This window comes from Lineus longissimus, chromosome 7 (assembly GCF_910592395.1).
Source record: "Lineus longissimus chromosome 7, tnLinLong1.2, whole genome shotgun sequence".
In the NCBI taxonomy this organism is placed as follows: Eukaryota; Metazoa; Nemertea; class Pilidiophora; order Heteronemertea; family Lineidae; genus Lineus; species Lineus longissimus.
Genome location: NC_088314.1, coordinates 5,358,607 through 5,374,378, shown reverse-complemented (window position 1 = coordinate 5,374,378; position 15,772 = coordinate 5,358,607). Strand labels below are relative to the sequence as shown.

General features: G+C 39.1%; 1 protein-coding gene across 2 annotated transcripts in view; it reads left to right on the top strand.

Moving 5' to 3' along the window:
• Positions 1-15,772, top strand: part of LOC135490687 (neuroglian-like) — an 81,107-nt gene that overhangs the window by 12,526 nt on the left and 52,809 nt on the right. The gene's annotated exons all lie outside the window — the stretch shown is intronic.

Here is a 15,772-nt window from a genome sequence, read left to right as displayed (position 1 = left end):
AATGTTCAACTGACTGAGTGATGAAAAAGTTTCTAAGTAAAAAAAATTTTTTTTTTGCTCAAAATGAACCAACATCACCAAAAACTGCAGTCCCAAACTTTTTTCCCCTTTTTTTGTTCTGCTCAAAATGAACCAAAATCATCAGTCCCAAAACTTTTTTGACTGAAAATTTTTCAAAATTTTCAACTTATGAAAGCATTAGGGTAAGAAAAATTTTCTAAGTACAAATTTTTTCCGCTTTTTTTTTCTGCTCAAAATGAACCAAAATCATCAGTCCCAAAACTTTTTTGACTCTGAAAATTTTTCAAATTTTTCAACTTATGAAAGCATTAGGGTAAGAAAAATTTTCTAAGTACAAATTTTTTTCCGCTTTTTTTTCTGCTCAAAATGAACCAAAATCATCAGTCCCAAAACTTTTTTGACTCTGAAAATTTTTCAAAATTTTTAACTCATGAAAGCATTAGGGTAAGAAACATTTTCTAAGTACAAAATTTTTGTCCACATTTTCATTCATTGCTTCTCCGAGCAGACGGAGGTCTGTTTGATTGGAGTGGATTGTAATGGTAAACAGTCCTGATCACTATGATCCCTGGGGTTGGCAGATGATGAGGATTTCTCATTTGCATGCCTGAAAGGCTTCGCTGAAACAGAAGTTAGCAGTCCATATAAGCTTGGTTGCTTAATGGGCAAGCGTAACTAAAAGAAAATTTGGTCCAACTTCTGCCATGATGTTGATTCAAAGTCCTCAAATGTGTATTCCCCAATTTCATTCTGAGCAGAATGTGACTGCCATTGCTATAATGGGTGACAAAATAAACCATCTGTTCTCTTATATCGAATAACGGCCAACAGTCAGTCACCATAATCGATAACGGAAAATCTTTGCCAGACAGGATGGTATTAAAACAATGATTGACAGGAAATCTTCTCTGGTAATGGAACAAAAACATTGGTCGATTCTCCGAAGCATCCATAGGTACTCATCTCCTCTCCCAAGGGTCTCACATGACGCATAAGCGTTTAAAGTACGTGCTCTCGTAGGACTAACTGGTGCTTTCCTCTTAGTCATGTCCCAATTGCGTGTCAAGCATATCACAATTGTAAATGATATTTTCACGGTCCATTGGTCTTTCAGGAACTGTTGGGATGATGTTTTCTGTTTTGGGGTTTGACGACTTGAGTCAAGGACCTTGAAATGATACTCTTAACCTTTGGGAGTGAATACCACCTAGGTTTTACTGGGTGCATTCTTCTCGACATGTCTGAGTCAGTTTCAGGCTGGATACTTTCGTTTAATAGGTGGTGAGGTCAAGAATCTGGTCCCCACAGGCACGGTAAAATGTAGAACTAATATGTGGACTCTCATCCCCTGGTTATGCAGTTACACCTGAGGTTGGGTTTACATATGATTCATGTTGTCAATTGTCAAAAAAGTTTCGAGACTGATGATTTTGGTTCATTTTGAGCAGAAAAAAAAGTGAAAAATTTTTTTGTTCTTAGAAATTTTTTTTAATCCCTAATTCTTTCATAGGACATCCTTCCCTCATTGTTTACTCACTATTTTCTCCTTCCAAATGTCTTTGTATATATGCCAGCATTCTGATGAGATGCATGCGCGACGTCAGAAAAATGATATAGAGTTGCTTCTGTATTAAATGATAAAGAACCTGACAAAATAAAGCAGGCATTGCACCCAAGAAGAGCGACTGGTGTCATCTCTGTCTGAAGCTTCACATTTACGCTGATGCATCATTACACTATCTTTTTGCAAACTGTTGAACTCTCCCTAATCTGAAAGGCAGATATCGTGATGGGAAAAATCAGGGCTGCGATCGTCTGCCAAATCAACCGAGGCTTTTGATTGGCTCAGCTGTGCACTGAGTCACATGATCCACGGTTTAATCAATCTTGCTTGAAAGTACGATCGACAGCGATGAAGTTGCTCTGTCCCATGAAATGACGGTAGACGGCTAGTGGAGACCTGTTGTATTGCTTGGTAAACACTCATCGATGTGGAAAATGTGGATATTGACTCAGAGAGCCCTTTGGATAATTTTGCGTTACTTCTGAGTACCGAATGGTGTCTTGTTCTTTTATTTGGCTGCTAGTAGGTCAAAGGTGGCAAATGAAAGATTTTCTTGTACATTTTATTAATGGGAATGCACTTGGCCCTCTTGAGAATAAAGGGGAATTATTAAATGGGAATGCACTTGGCCCTCTTGAGAATAAAGAAGGCCTCACTGATTTGAAACGAAATCACTCTGTGACAGACATTTTACTTGTCTCTCCACTGTCACAAGAATGTACCTCAAAGTCAGCATCGAAACATTAAACTGAGCAAGAGATATCTCCTGCACGGACTCAAGAGAACGATGAATGATCCTACATGTATGCAGCAGCATGAAACAGTGAAATTCCAGAGGATTAAAGTCTTCTAATGCAGCCACCAAAACTTGGTAGTTGTGAATCATTGATGGTGTTCAATATCTGGCTTTGGAGGCTCTCAACAGATTTGTAAAAATGGCATAAAATGACGTGTCAGCATAACAATGAATCAACGCAGCTTCAGACAGATTTGGCGCTAATCGTCATTAGTGTGGCGCCACATTTCATGCATGATTATCATGGCCATAACTCAACATTTACGAGCTGAACTTGGTGTGTTTTTTGACGGACAGTAACATTTCAGAAGTATAGTTTTGCGAATAAATGGTCAACGGCATGTTAGTTCCTGTTTCGTGATCAAATCCCTGGACTTTAAAAAAGTAATGTGGATGCACGAGGGGATGATTTTGATGCTCATCCATCTTCATGCATGATCATGAGCCGGAGAAAAAAGATCAAACATATTCAACAGCTACTTCAATGTGATGAGTCAGTACTTTCTTCTGAATATCCCCTTTTGTGGTTGCAATCTCCAGACACGAGCGCAGCCCCCAGCAGTTGCAACCTCTCTGCTGCCTTTAGTCTGTTGCTCCGTATCATGCCGAGCTTAGTCTTTATCAATTCTAGATTTTCCCTATTCGAACATATTTGATATATTCTAACGGCCAGCTTCAGACTTATGTAAATAACCACCATCTAATTTCACTCTCCCACTTGGCTTTGTGGCACATTAAACGCCCTGCACGATAACCATATATTTCTATACAAATCCATCTATGCATGTCTCCGCTACTTATGGTGATAATTTATAGACATCCCTTATGAAAATATAGGATACCTTGTATTGATCACAGATGGAGTTATAATTAAGAAGGGATTGTGAGAATGCGGCAAGTGGTTGCATACATTAATATCCTAATAGAACAGGATATTCTCAAAGGTTAATTGCCATATATATTATTCGAAGTTCCTGTTGGAAACCTGGTCGACGAATGTGTGATTCTTTGATACCAAAGTCAAGTAAATCAAATCTCTTTCCCTCCTTAGGTTTCTGTAATGGAACCTGAATCACGTAAATCCAGCGGGACCAAATTTACCAACTGAAAAATCTATGCAGGGGCATGAAAAGTTTACATGAGTCATATTAGAGGGTCAGGGTCTGAGAAGGGACAGAGATCAATTTTTTCCCTCACGACCAGCCTGAGGATCAATGAGTGTTGGTATGCTACTCAAGCTAGAAATTAGACTTCATGCAATGTTACACATGTTGCATGAATAGCCACGTGCCGTGATTAATGCCGCAGCTCGGGGGGGGGGGGGGGTGGTGCTGATGTCATATTATCGTGATGGAGGAAATGTTGGCACAATATGTACAAATGGATCAGGTTGAGAGTTATGACAAATACAAATGTTGATCTTGGATATTTTGAACATATGAATAAAAAAGAAATCTTTGTGCAGAGGTTTGCTCTGGAAAGATTTGGTCATTTGCCAGGTGAGGTATATGAGCAGGATTTGAAAATCTCACAAATTGAATCAGAATTGGAGATTTGGGGCAACTTTACTTTCAATAATCAGGCAATTTAATGATGGCAATTTGAAAGGAGCATAGGAAGGAAAACGAAGTTCAATACTTGGTTCATGACCTTTCCCATCAATCAATCAATATGCAGTCGGCATGCAGTATGACTTATTCACGGAGAAAATACATCTTCAGTACTTTCCTCCGCCCTAATGAATACTTCACAGCCGACTAAAAACAGCTCTCGCTGATGGGATAGACAGTGTTGACTAGATGAATCAATGCTATTGGTCTGATCTGTGAAGTAAGGTCTGTGTATGCTTACAGGGTAAAAAATTCTATGACTTGTTTAGTTTGGTATCCAATCTAGTCTCAAGATGGTAAAACACAATGAGTAGATTGGTCATGCCTGCCATTGAATTTCTCTCCATCAATCAGCATCTTTCCTTTTTCATCTGGAATAGGTGACATGTTCATTTTATCTTTGTACAATATTGCTATGCACCAATATCAACTCGTACATACTCAAAATTGTCTCACTTAAAACTAGCTGTACCTGTTTTATCCTTCTTCAGCATTGTTTTCTTTCTCTATCACCTCAAGCCTTGCTATCACCTGGTGGTGCTGTGCTCATCTGAGCAACATTCTGGCCATTATTGGCCCAATATTGTATCGTGATATACTGGGCTACATAATACATACATACATTGTGATTAAGAAAGAATAGATTACAGTAATTTACATCCTTGGCGATACATCAAGCAAATACAAGTTTGGGTGACAGGGCCAGCATCCTTGGGGAGTTGATACATGGCAATGAAATTAGACACGGAATGGGACTGAGGGTGCTTTAGTGGGTGTACTGTAAGGCAATTGGAAGGAAGTACAGTTGAACCTCCCTTAGTGGGCACCTCTCTATTAAGGACATTCCTCTATCAAAGACTTGCTTGAAGTAAGGGAAGCAGTATAGTTGGCAATGTTTTGGCGATTATGACATATGAGAACGATATTGGACTTCAATAACTTTCATAGATATCCAATAACATGCTTTCATGCCTGTCTGCCATCGTTCATCTAATAACAGTTTAGTCAGGATTAATAATAAATGAGAGAGCGTAGGTGCGGCTATGAAAGTAGATGATATAAAATTAGATTACTTTATGTATGTATATGAAATAATCGAATTAGTGATATCGAACTACATGCAGCTAGAGTTTTAGGCCAAAACCAAAGTCAGTTATTTCATAATGCTCTTGTTATCAATATTGTGTACAGAAAATATTTCGTACTTCTTTTCTTACTGTGGTCCTTGCGGCAGAAAACATATATCTGGGGTCTTATAGTTTCCAATCTGGGGTCTTATAGTCTCGTGGAGAATCGTGCAATGTCCTTCTACATTTCACACTGAAATGCCAATGCCTGATCAAAGGCCTGGTATCTCCCAAGTCTTTTCAGTCCATGGATGCTTTCCTTTATACCCTGGATGGCTCCCAAGGCCTCACCAGTTAATGCAACCACAGTTTGCTTACCATTGTAAGATCCCAAAAGCCAATGGAGTATCTGTTTTTGCCTGGGGTTGTAATTTTCCCAACAAAAGAAAGGGACAAACCTCAAGTCCCATTCTCCAACAACTGTCAGCCTCATCTTAAAGTTGGCCATACATTCATTGTACATGAGTGTGCAACGAAGTACTCTAGCTTTTGCCAACTCTGGGTGAAATGGACATGACATAAAAGGCAGGTCGTCAAGGAGACAGTTTCATCTTCGCCACAACACATCTTGAATACCTTCACAGCACTTTGTACCACCATTCCCTTCATAAATCTCGTACATCAGTTTAAATACATACACTGGAATTGTGTCAAAGCTAGGGTGGAATTGCCCTCTGTCTTTTCCAAAATCTTACCCAGAAAACCCAAGATTACTCTACATTTGGACACACATGAAGCTGTGGCAAAGTTAGGATGGAATGCAACTTCATCTTTTTCGATAGGTTGCCAATATAATCTCGGGATACTTAGTCAAGTTGTTGATTCAGCCATAATAGGCAGTGAGCTGAGAGGCAGATGTTTTAAGAGATATGCAACAGGTTGGTGCAAGAGTCTATTTCTCAAATTTTCGGTTACCACACGAAGAAATAGCAGCAGTTAAATAAAATATTATATTTCTTTGAGGGAATGAAGAATTTGAAGCAAAATAGGGCTTCTGACAGGCTTTCCAAGAGTAGATCAGTCGCAGACTGCGTCAAGCACCAGTGCTAACACAATGCACGGCATCTACTACTTTGATGAAGGTTCGGCTCCGGTAATCACCAGGCAATCTGTTTGCGGCGTTGATTTTTTGTCAACAAACCGTGTTTGCCCAGCATGCCCTGGGAATCTCTGAAACCTGTAATGGTAATGAGGTGGTTTTATGGAAGAGCTAATGCAGGCAATGTCTTCTAGATGTGGAGATGAGGAGATGCTGTGAAAGTCTTTTGAAGATGTGTGTAAGTATGTTGGCATGTTGTTGGACAGAATAGCCTGGAACCACTATTTCAAGCTACTATTAAAAGAATACGCCTCTCTGCGACTAGAAGAAGAAGAAAAAAGGCTTCATCGGCATAAAATAAACAAAAACATGCTACTTGCAACACCTTGAAGTAGACTTTAGGAGAACAATTTGGCAAAAATCCTCCAAAACATAGAGTTAGAACCTCTGTATTATGACCACCCTTGGGACTGAAAAGTGCTGTCCTTGAGTTAGAGGTTTCCCGATTACAGAGGTCAAGTTCAGTGTAAGATTTCTGAAAATTGAGAAAAGTAATAACAACCTACAAAAAGACCTCTCTATATATAAAACATCATACGTATCTGTATCACACAATCAAAGAAATGAAACCTGATGAATATATACATGATGAATATAGAATTGCGTTTACAGGAATGGAAACAAACATAGTGGGCAGATCAAAGTGAGCGTATCCGTAGCGACGCTAATGGCAAATGTACGTATCCGTGACGATTCTAATACCAACAAAGATTTACGGTTCTCTTTAGTCTGTTTTACAAAAGGAGGTGTAAAGGTCATCTGGGCTCATGAGCATCCTATGTCTAGCGACTTATGTTAAGAATAGGGAAGAAGGAGAATCAGGATGTGATAGTTAGAAGATATATCCCAAACACATTTTCTCCCCAGGGTATCATCTTCCTTGCTTTGTGCTATCTCTCAGCTGAGAACCAGGCCTTTGGGCCTCTTGTTAACAATTTTCATGGAATTTGCTCTAGTAAGAAAAAAACAGAAATTTTCAAAAAAATGAATTTTCCTAGCACTAAGTTATGATCATATCATATTGGATGCTTGGATTAGTTGTAATTTTATATTTCATATTTTTTATCAAAATGCTACTTATATAACTATGTGTTCACCAGCCTCCATTTACACATTTGAAGCGTGCATCAATAAAATATGTGGTAATAACAAACCATTTTTCATGACGACTTTTAGAGTCGTTTTTCTCCTTTTCGGTATGCAGGTAATCTCTTTGATCCTAACCTCATATCATGACCGGTGACTAATCGTGAAGAGTGGATGGTGCCATGATTAGTTTTTACGGGCGGCAATGAAAAATGATTATTTACAGCAAAAATTATCCGTTTAGGACACCCAAGGGTCTAAGTAAATGCTGTCGTAATTGTAGTCAGTCTGTAGTCAGAGCATGGCATCAAATTTCCCCATTGCGCATCAGTACTTCTAAAATGACCTCCAGAATTTTCAATAAATTATGCAATGCTGGTTCCTTTCTTCTCATCATCAAATTAAATAAAAAAAGATAAAATTGCCAATAAGATATTGAGTTTCAGAGGTGTTGGTCCATTTGTTGAGAGCATATGGACAATCACACTGCTTGTCAATTTGTACAGCTTATGCAATAAATGAAGATTAGCCAGATTAGCGCTGGCATTGCTTTTAGTGTATCAGGTAAGTCATGTCTCGATCATCCCGTCCCCTCCCGATGCTAACGCTCCTGTGAGTCATCATCGCAAAATTTATACACGCAGGTAATACTTGCCCAACCTCCACCGTACCCAGCGGTAATATCGGCCGCCCTTGGGACACAAATTGCATAAAGAATGAGGTCAGACGTAGCCAGAATACACCATTATGCCGGGTAATCAATTTCAGCGCTGTAGCCAGCGCTCTTTTCAAGGTTATTGATGGTGGCGGAAGCCATAAAGACCACAATACATCAGAAATGTGCACATTCTTGAATAATCCTCTTCTGTTTATGGCATGTGTGCAATTGTCTCGGTAAGGAAATTGATATGGGCGAGGAGAAAAAAGCATAGTTTCGCTTAATGTTGGTTGATGCAGGATCTGCTTACTTGCTTGGATAGCTCAGGCCTGCATTGCTTGGATCCGAGGTTCCTTGTGTCATAAATTATGGAACATCACCATGGATATTATGGCTTTTGTAGCTATCGGCCAACTGTCATAAGAAAAGCCGATAATTTGGCATTACTGCTAAGGATGGCCGGGTTACTTTAGTGTCTGATGCCTGGACATGAAACATGTGAAATTTTAAGCCGATTGGTGTGCGGTGATAATATCATAGTCAATATCTCTGGCTTTGAGTGCAATATCTTACTCTTTATTTCGAAAACAAGACATTTAGAATGAGTGCCGGAAGATACTAATGTGCTGATGTTTTTTGGGAACCTTCAATTTGAGGCTACAAACGCACACAAAATATTTCTTGAGGATTGGACCATGAATGTTTATCATCCACAACAACGTAATCTTCTTTGCATATTTGATCAGATTAAGTGCAAAGAAACAGAATTTCAGTTGCCATTTCTGCTGGAGCTTAATCCCAATGTACTCCAAGTTCAGGATAAAATCTTTTAGTTGTGGAGTGCTAGAATGTCAGCAGGAAAATATAAAACAATTAACAGATTTTTTTTCTTGTCAACAGCAAAGAAAAGCTCTGAGTCACCCTTCATTTACCTAAATTTGTTTTGAATGACAACACTCTTGAATTAAGATTCCCTCCTGTGTAAGGAAATGAGAGTTGACAATTTTTTTGATCAATGAAGATCAATTGAAAATAAACAAATGGGAAAAATATCGGTAAATTTTGTGTTAGTTCAGTGGTTTTGTTGTGTTTTCATTGAGTCATGATGTGTTTTATGAGGAAGTTCTACAAATCACATCACTTGATTTCAGGGTCATTTGCCAAACCGAGCAGCATCGATTTCAACAACGCAGTTAGAAGTTTATCAGAAAATCAGACGGAATAGTCTATCAGATAGAGATAATGGTGACGATATTAAATATTCATGTAGGATTTAAATCGATACCACGTTGTGTATGGCTTGTCATAAAAGTTTAAGTCTTCACAAAAACACTAACTCTAATACTCATTTGATTTATATTTGATCAGAAATATCAGCGAACAAAAGGAAATGTCAATATACACTTTTGCAAAAATTGAGAACATCTTTTATTTTGTGTCAATTTTGAGTGGTTTAATCATCCTTTGATAAGTTTGTTAAAGTTTTCACCAATTTTCCAATAATAGACTTGATAAAGTACAGCCATGTAGGATGGAATATTTTTGGAAAATGTGAAATTAAAGGCTGTCATACTTTTCTAATGCATTAGTCAAAAACTATAAACAGTTCTTTTACACAATGTGTTTCTATTTGAGTAGTTAATCCTTCTTTGATGAATTTGTTTTTCCAATAAATGTAAAAAACTTAAAATCTAAGTATTACAGTGTGGGATGGGGCATTTTTGGGAAATGTAAACTTTATGCTATCTTTTTGAGGTGGCAAGTCAGAAAGGGATAAACAGGTTCCTGATTTTTCAAATGTGAGTGAGTCCCAATTCTGGAAAAAAGTTTGGTGAGATATCAGTCTCCTTCAAATATGAAATTTGAGTAATGCAACCTTTTTGTGCCTATATCAACATTTTGATTCAGAATACCTTGCACCAGTGCAAGCAGTATCATCTGTCTATTCTCTCAAAATACTAGTATACAGCAGGGTTGGTAAAAATATCAAACAGATTCGTGGCAGAAACAGCGGAAGTACCACTGCCGGGTAACCATGGAAATACTGCTCAACTATGGCAGGCTTTCAAAGATAAATACACCTGTATGATAATGACTATTGGAAAAACCATAAAGCTTAATCTCTCGCTGTGGAAATGAATTGAAAAAATTTCCCCAGGCCCAGATTGTTGGAAAAAAGCAACAGTTTGCCAATAAAACTTCCGATAGCTATGGTGTTGCCCTTCATCTTAAGAGAACCCATACAGTACATGTACTTCTTATAAGCTCAGGATGTACCCCTGAAAGGGCTATGCTATTCAAAAAAACTTGGCACATATTTATATCTGATGTATATGTACCTTTAAACTGAAAATTGCTGAATGTCCTCCTTTCTGTACAAACAGCAAGATAACAACCACTGCTGGCCATTAATTTAACCTTCTCTTAAACACCGCGAAATCAACTGTTGAAATTCACATCAGAAAGTCATTATTCTCTCTATGGTATGGAATTTCACTCGAGAGACCCTCCTCTCGCTAACCATGTTGATAAATTTTTAATCCATATTCCTGACCAAACCCTCAGCAATATCTGCTCTTTTCCCATGCAAGAGTTACATATTATCGACCCATTCAGTCACTACCTTTTCATATTGTGCTCCTGATTCCTGATTACAGAGGTCAAATTGAATAGAAACTGCCTTTTTGGGACCACAATCACTGTCCCTAGAGAGAGAGCATCCTGTACAGCAGTGTCCGTTATAGGAGGTTCCACTCCATATTGATTCAGCCCCTCATCTATATCAGATGAGCTTGCACCATTCTCCTCTGGACATTAGCGCTCTTCTGACAGCCAGGCAGATGGAAAGACGTGACCGGAATGTCTGGGTCAATGGATTCTTTTGGACATGGGGCTGTTATGGCTTTGGTAATGTACATTATGCCCATTGGACGTTTCACCACACCTTATATAGGTTGATGCTGAATAGAGTGTAAAGATAGTTGTCACTCAGCAATACGTCTCTCCAATACAACTTATCAGCATAGCTTTCATCTTCTTTCTTCTTCTTTGCATTCGACTGGTAACATATAGCTTTCAATCATGACCATCTCCCAGACTGACGACTGACAAGAATCCCATGAAACGATGGTTGAAATTAAAGGGAGGTATGTGTAGGAGCCATGTGTGCCCAATTAAGTTACATGATGCCAATAGGGCTCTGCTTTCTCAAAGTGTGTCTGTATTGTCCCCTCTGATGTGAACTAGCGGTTTATTTGGACTAATAATTCACAGCGTTCACAAGCTGAGGGAAAAATGCAATCATCTTCATGTCAGAGTTGCTCCAACAGGTTATTGGGATGCGGGTTTACCCATCAGCATTGTGACGTATGCCTTTGTCCTCAGGGTTGAGACTACGTGAGAGGAATCTGCCCTTTTGTTGCTTTAAGTCAATTATTTGATGGGAATTGCTGGCTACACTAACACGGTTACATGTGGCTGTATTGCCATTATAGAAAAGTCCTAGCAAACGCTTCCAATAAACTTAAAAAAGCTTTGATTTTACTGTTGATGAGGAAAGAGGCCCCAAACAAACATGATTGTATAGTGTCTATATTAGACATGCATGTGTGTTTGGAGCCTCTTGTTCCATGTGTATCTTGAACATTATCCCATCAACCAAAGTAAAGTCAATTTCTCTTCATTCTGCTAATCAGGATGCTGGAAGACCAGCCTCGTTACTGTGTTATTGCGGATGTCTTTGACCTCAGGATTACTGCCACGTGCCCAGAATAACTACTATTGTTGCTTTCTTGCGTGATCCATTAACTTTAGGCAAGCAGGAATTTATCATTAGTCGCTTCCCTTGGTGTTGACATTGGTCGTCTAGTCATGCAGAGGGAGTAGATTCATGGGATGGCCATTTGACCCCATGTTTCCTTGACTGTAGCCAACATCATAATAGAATACAAAAAATCTCTAAAAATCCTGAACTTGTGCTTGTTTAATACACCCCTATCTGTTTAATAACTGTTACCGGTTCAAAATTTGGCCACACACGTACTACGCAGCATATTATGGCAGCTTATTGAGCTAAAGCTCGATGGATTTGATGAAAAAAAGTGTGAGATACGACAACATTTTTAGATTAGCATCAGTGTTATAACAAGACATGGCTGAGATGCGCTAGTCCAATTCTGTTGCGTTTCTGTCTCTGTTTCTTGATTAGTTCTGGGCTTATTATCTGTTACAGATTGTCATGGGAGTTGCGGCGTAAAGACTACAAATTTCTTTGCCTGACCTATGTGTCCTTTGGGGTATTGATTCATGCTGTGCTGTTTGTGTGGGAGTAGTTTGATGGCCTGTGATGACAACAAAAAATCAGCTCAATATTTGAACCTACAGTGCTCTGTCTATAAGTGATAGGACTCAACGTGAACAATTTGGGGGTAACCATTCATTCTGCTGCAACATTAAGGGCCAGTTTCTGATGAAACTTCTGTACCAAATACCCGTATCTTTCATCAGCAACAGAACTTTCCTGACCCTGACATACGTCAATGAACAATAGATGACCCAATATTCATACTGAACAGACACCTTAGGCAGGTCTATTTGCCTCATTGACTATCTGGGTTGGCCTAATGGACCTTATCACAGCTTCTGACACCTCTGTCAAAGCGTCCAGAATCGATCAAAAGACAAGTTATTCTGTTCCCAGCCTACAAGAAAACAAATTGAGGGAACCCTAGCATTATTTACCAGCTACTAAATGATGCGGGTTAAAGTGTATCCTCGGGCATGTCATTTGCCATTGCCCAATGCATTATGTAAAATACCCAATGGTACTTTTGCTGCAGTTTCATAATAGTCCTTAACACATCTGACAGCTGGATATTAGATTTCCCAATGGCAGGACCAATTTCCTACAGGTCCACTGCAGGGTGAAGGTCTGATACAGAATTCACTGACCTGGGAGTAATTTTTATGAGAAATTGTCTATGGGTTGTGTGTGGTGTTCAAGAAATTTTCAAAATCAAAAAAGTTTTGGGACTGATGATGTTGGTTCATTTTGAGCAGAAAAAAATAGTGAAAAAAATTTTGGCCCTCAAAATGCGGAACAATTTAAAAGATTTTTCAAAAATTGTGAATCACTTGATCAGTTTTTATGATTTTTCTAAAATACGAGGAGCATGCTGGCTGCATAAGCCCTCCTCATAATCTGCCTTTCAGCTCATAGCAAATTGCATGACAAAAGTATTTAAATGAAGGAGAACGAGCGGCACTCTCTTATCCGAATTCACCCCCTCACTTCTATTTTAATTCGATGCACCAAATCCAGTCCTCAAAAGAGTTAAGTATTCGATCCGGTTACTCCACGCATAGCCATCGGTCATTCATGTCTCATTATAGTTCACAAGTTCAAAAGACCAGCTACCACCCTCAATCCTCCTCCAAAACATCCCCCTTTGTCCGGAGTAGATCATTTGCCTGCTAGCTGTCGTGATATTGTCGCGCGCCACGTGGTTATTATTAGCACCGATATTATAAATAGCGTGCTCACCAAGAAAACATGAAATCACATGGCGTTATCGGGTATCATTCATGAAAATTTCGTCTCCGGTCAGATTCTCACGCGGACTACGTAAGGCCATCTGTGATTTAAGACCTCGCATATCTGGAATTTTCAAATTGAAACAGTCGCACTTCAATTAGAGACAATTGAACTTGAAGTGAATTCTTCTGTTCTGGATTTTGAACAGGGTTCAAATCATTTTAGGGTCTGTGCTAGCCCTGGAGGAAAAGAGCAGGTTTTCACCAATTTTATACCAGGTGCCCTCTTGACGAGTGTGGCGCTGGAGGAAAATTTGGAATAGGTTCCATTCGATTTGAAGGGGGCCCTCAGGATTCGTCATCCATTCAGGGATGCTTGCCATCCACTAGCATAGCTCTTAACATCTGGACTTGCAAACTTCTCAAAGCCTGGAATCCCAAATTTGGATTTAGGAATTTTATGCGTTTTAGTTCAGGGGAAGAAACTTCTGCGGCAGTTTGACCTTTTAACTCGGACAGAGCGCCAAAATGGTGAGTATTGTGTCAGCTTAACAGTCAGGATTTAGAGTTTAACTATTTCGAAGTCCTGTGCTGTGAGTATCAACCAATATATATCTTTGTCATTACCATTCAATGAAAGCTGATACGAGGGAAAACTTCTATCCCCATTACATAACTCAGCCATTGGCTTGATAGAGCAACTGGGGAAATTACTCCCACCAGCCATGATCAAGGGTTGTCAGCATATTTACTGAGTAACCAAAGGGCTTCGGGTGTAGCTTGCACAGTCCTTCATTCAAGTAGCACGACCATCTGTGAATTGTGAGCAGAGCATGAGATCTGTTTGTGGGAGTTTGAAATTCGATCCAGAACTGTTTCTCAATCCTGTTTGAAGACATGCACATTCAGTAATCACATTTTGAAAGGAGACAAAGATTTGAAGACAAAGTGGTCAGCAATACTGTGGTGGAGACATAACAGAATGTCATTCTGCTAAATCAGATTTTGAAGGCAGATTTGGTGTAGGGATTTGGTGGTGTCTGTGTCTTGTCTATTAGAATGTGATTAACGCGGTTCATTTTGTGGATCTTCATTTCGTGTAAAGACTATCTGGTGATCGTTGCTGTTGAGTGCAATCCATCTTTGCGGATGACATGATGCACTTTACCAGGACACCTCACCTTGTGCAATTATCCCACAATAACCATTTATCAATCATTAAACATTCATCACCAAAATTGATTCAGAAGAAGCTAAGACATTATTTTGCTTCATTAACATCTAAATAATTCACAGACATTTCGATTTCGGCTGTATAGTGATAGGTTGAAATACCAGTTCAGGAATAATTCAAATTCAAGTGGTTGGTGCTCAGAGAGCCCTCAATTGATTTTTCTGCCTCCTGTGTGATTGCTGAAGTGGAAGAAATGGTCGGTTTCCATGGTGGTCAACTTGAGAGTGGAATCCTTAGCTGTGTGTCAGGGTTGCCGGGTCAAGCCTGCATCCAGTAGCGTTAAGTTGTTGAAGGTATTCCCACACTCTACCTAACTTATTTTGATATTAGTCTAGCTGCTCTGAGAGCTCTCAATTGATTCTCCAACTCCTATTTGAATGTAGGAGTCTGAAAGAACTGGGGAGTTTTGTTACTTTGCGCTCCCCATGAAACTAACACTGCCAAAGATTCAAATGATACCTAAAGTGAATTAGCCCCAAGCCAATCAGAACCTGTTCTACACACATTCTGGTGGTAAGGTAATTGACTGCATGTTTACACCTGTAAATTTATCTCGAACTAACCAACTTTCATCTGTTTTGTGGCTCTGTGGGTGTAGGATAACCTTGGAAGCGGTTGCTCTATGGCCAGATTTGAAATTTTAGATTGGATCCAAATGTTTCTATTTTGCGAACAAGCATTGACGTGGGATATGGGTACAGTATACATACCAAGTGTCATCACTCTGGCATGCATTGTTGCAGCGCTACAGCCACCTGTTTTTAGAAAACTAAAGTATGCAGGAATACTGACATTTTAATATCAATATCCAGACTCGATATTGTTGGTGTGCTTTCAATTCAATATTTAATTTACTAAATGGAATATCAGCTCATTATTCACACTAACTCACACGCACCACAAACATGACTGACATGTTGTGTGCCTCGTTCTAAACGCATAATTATTACACAATGGATGTAACATGAATCCTATTATTGTGAATTCATAAATGAACCACTCCCTTACCTGAATTAAAAAAATCCGTATGATCGCATAAAAATGT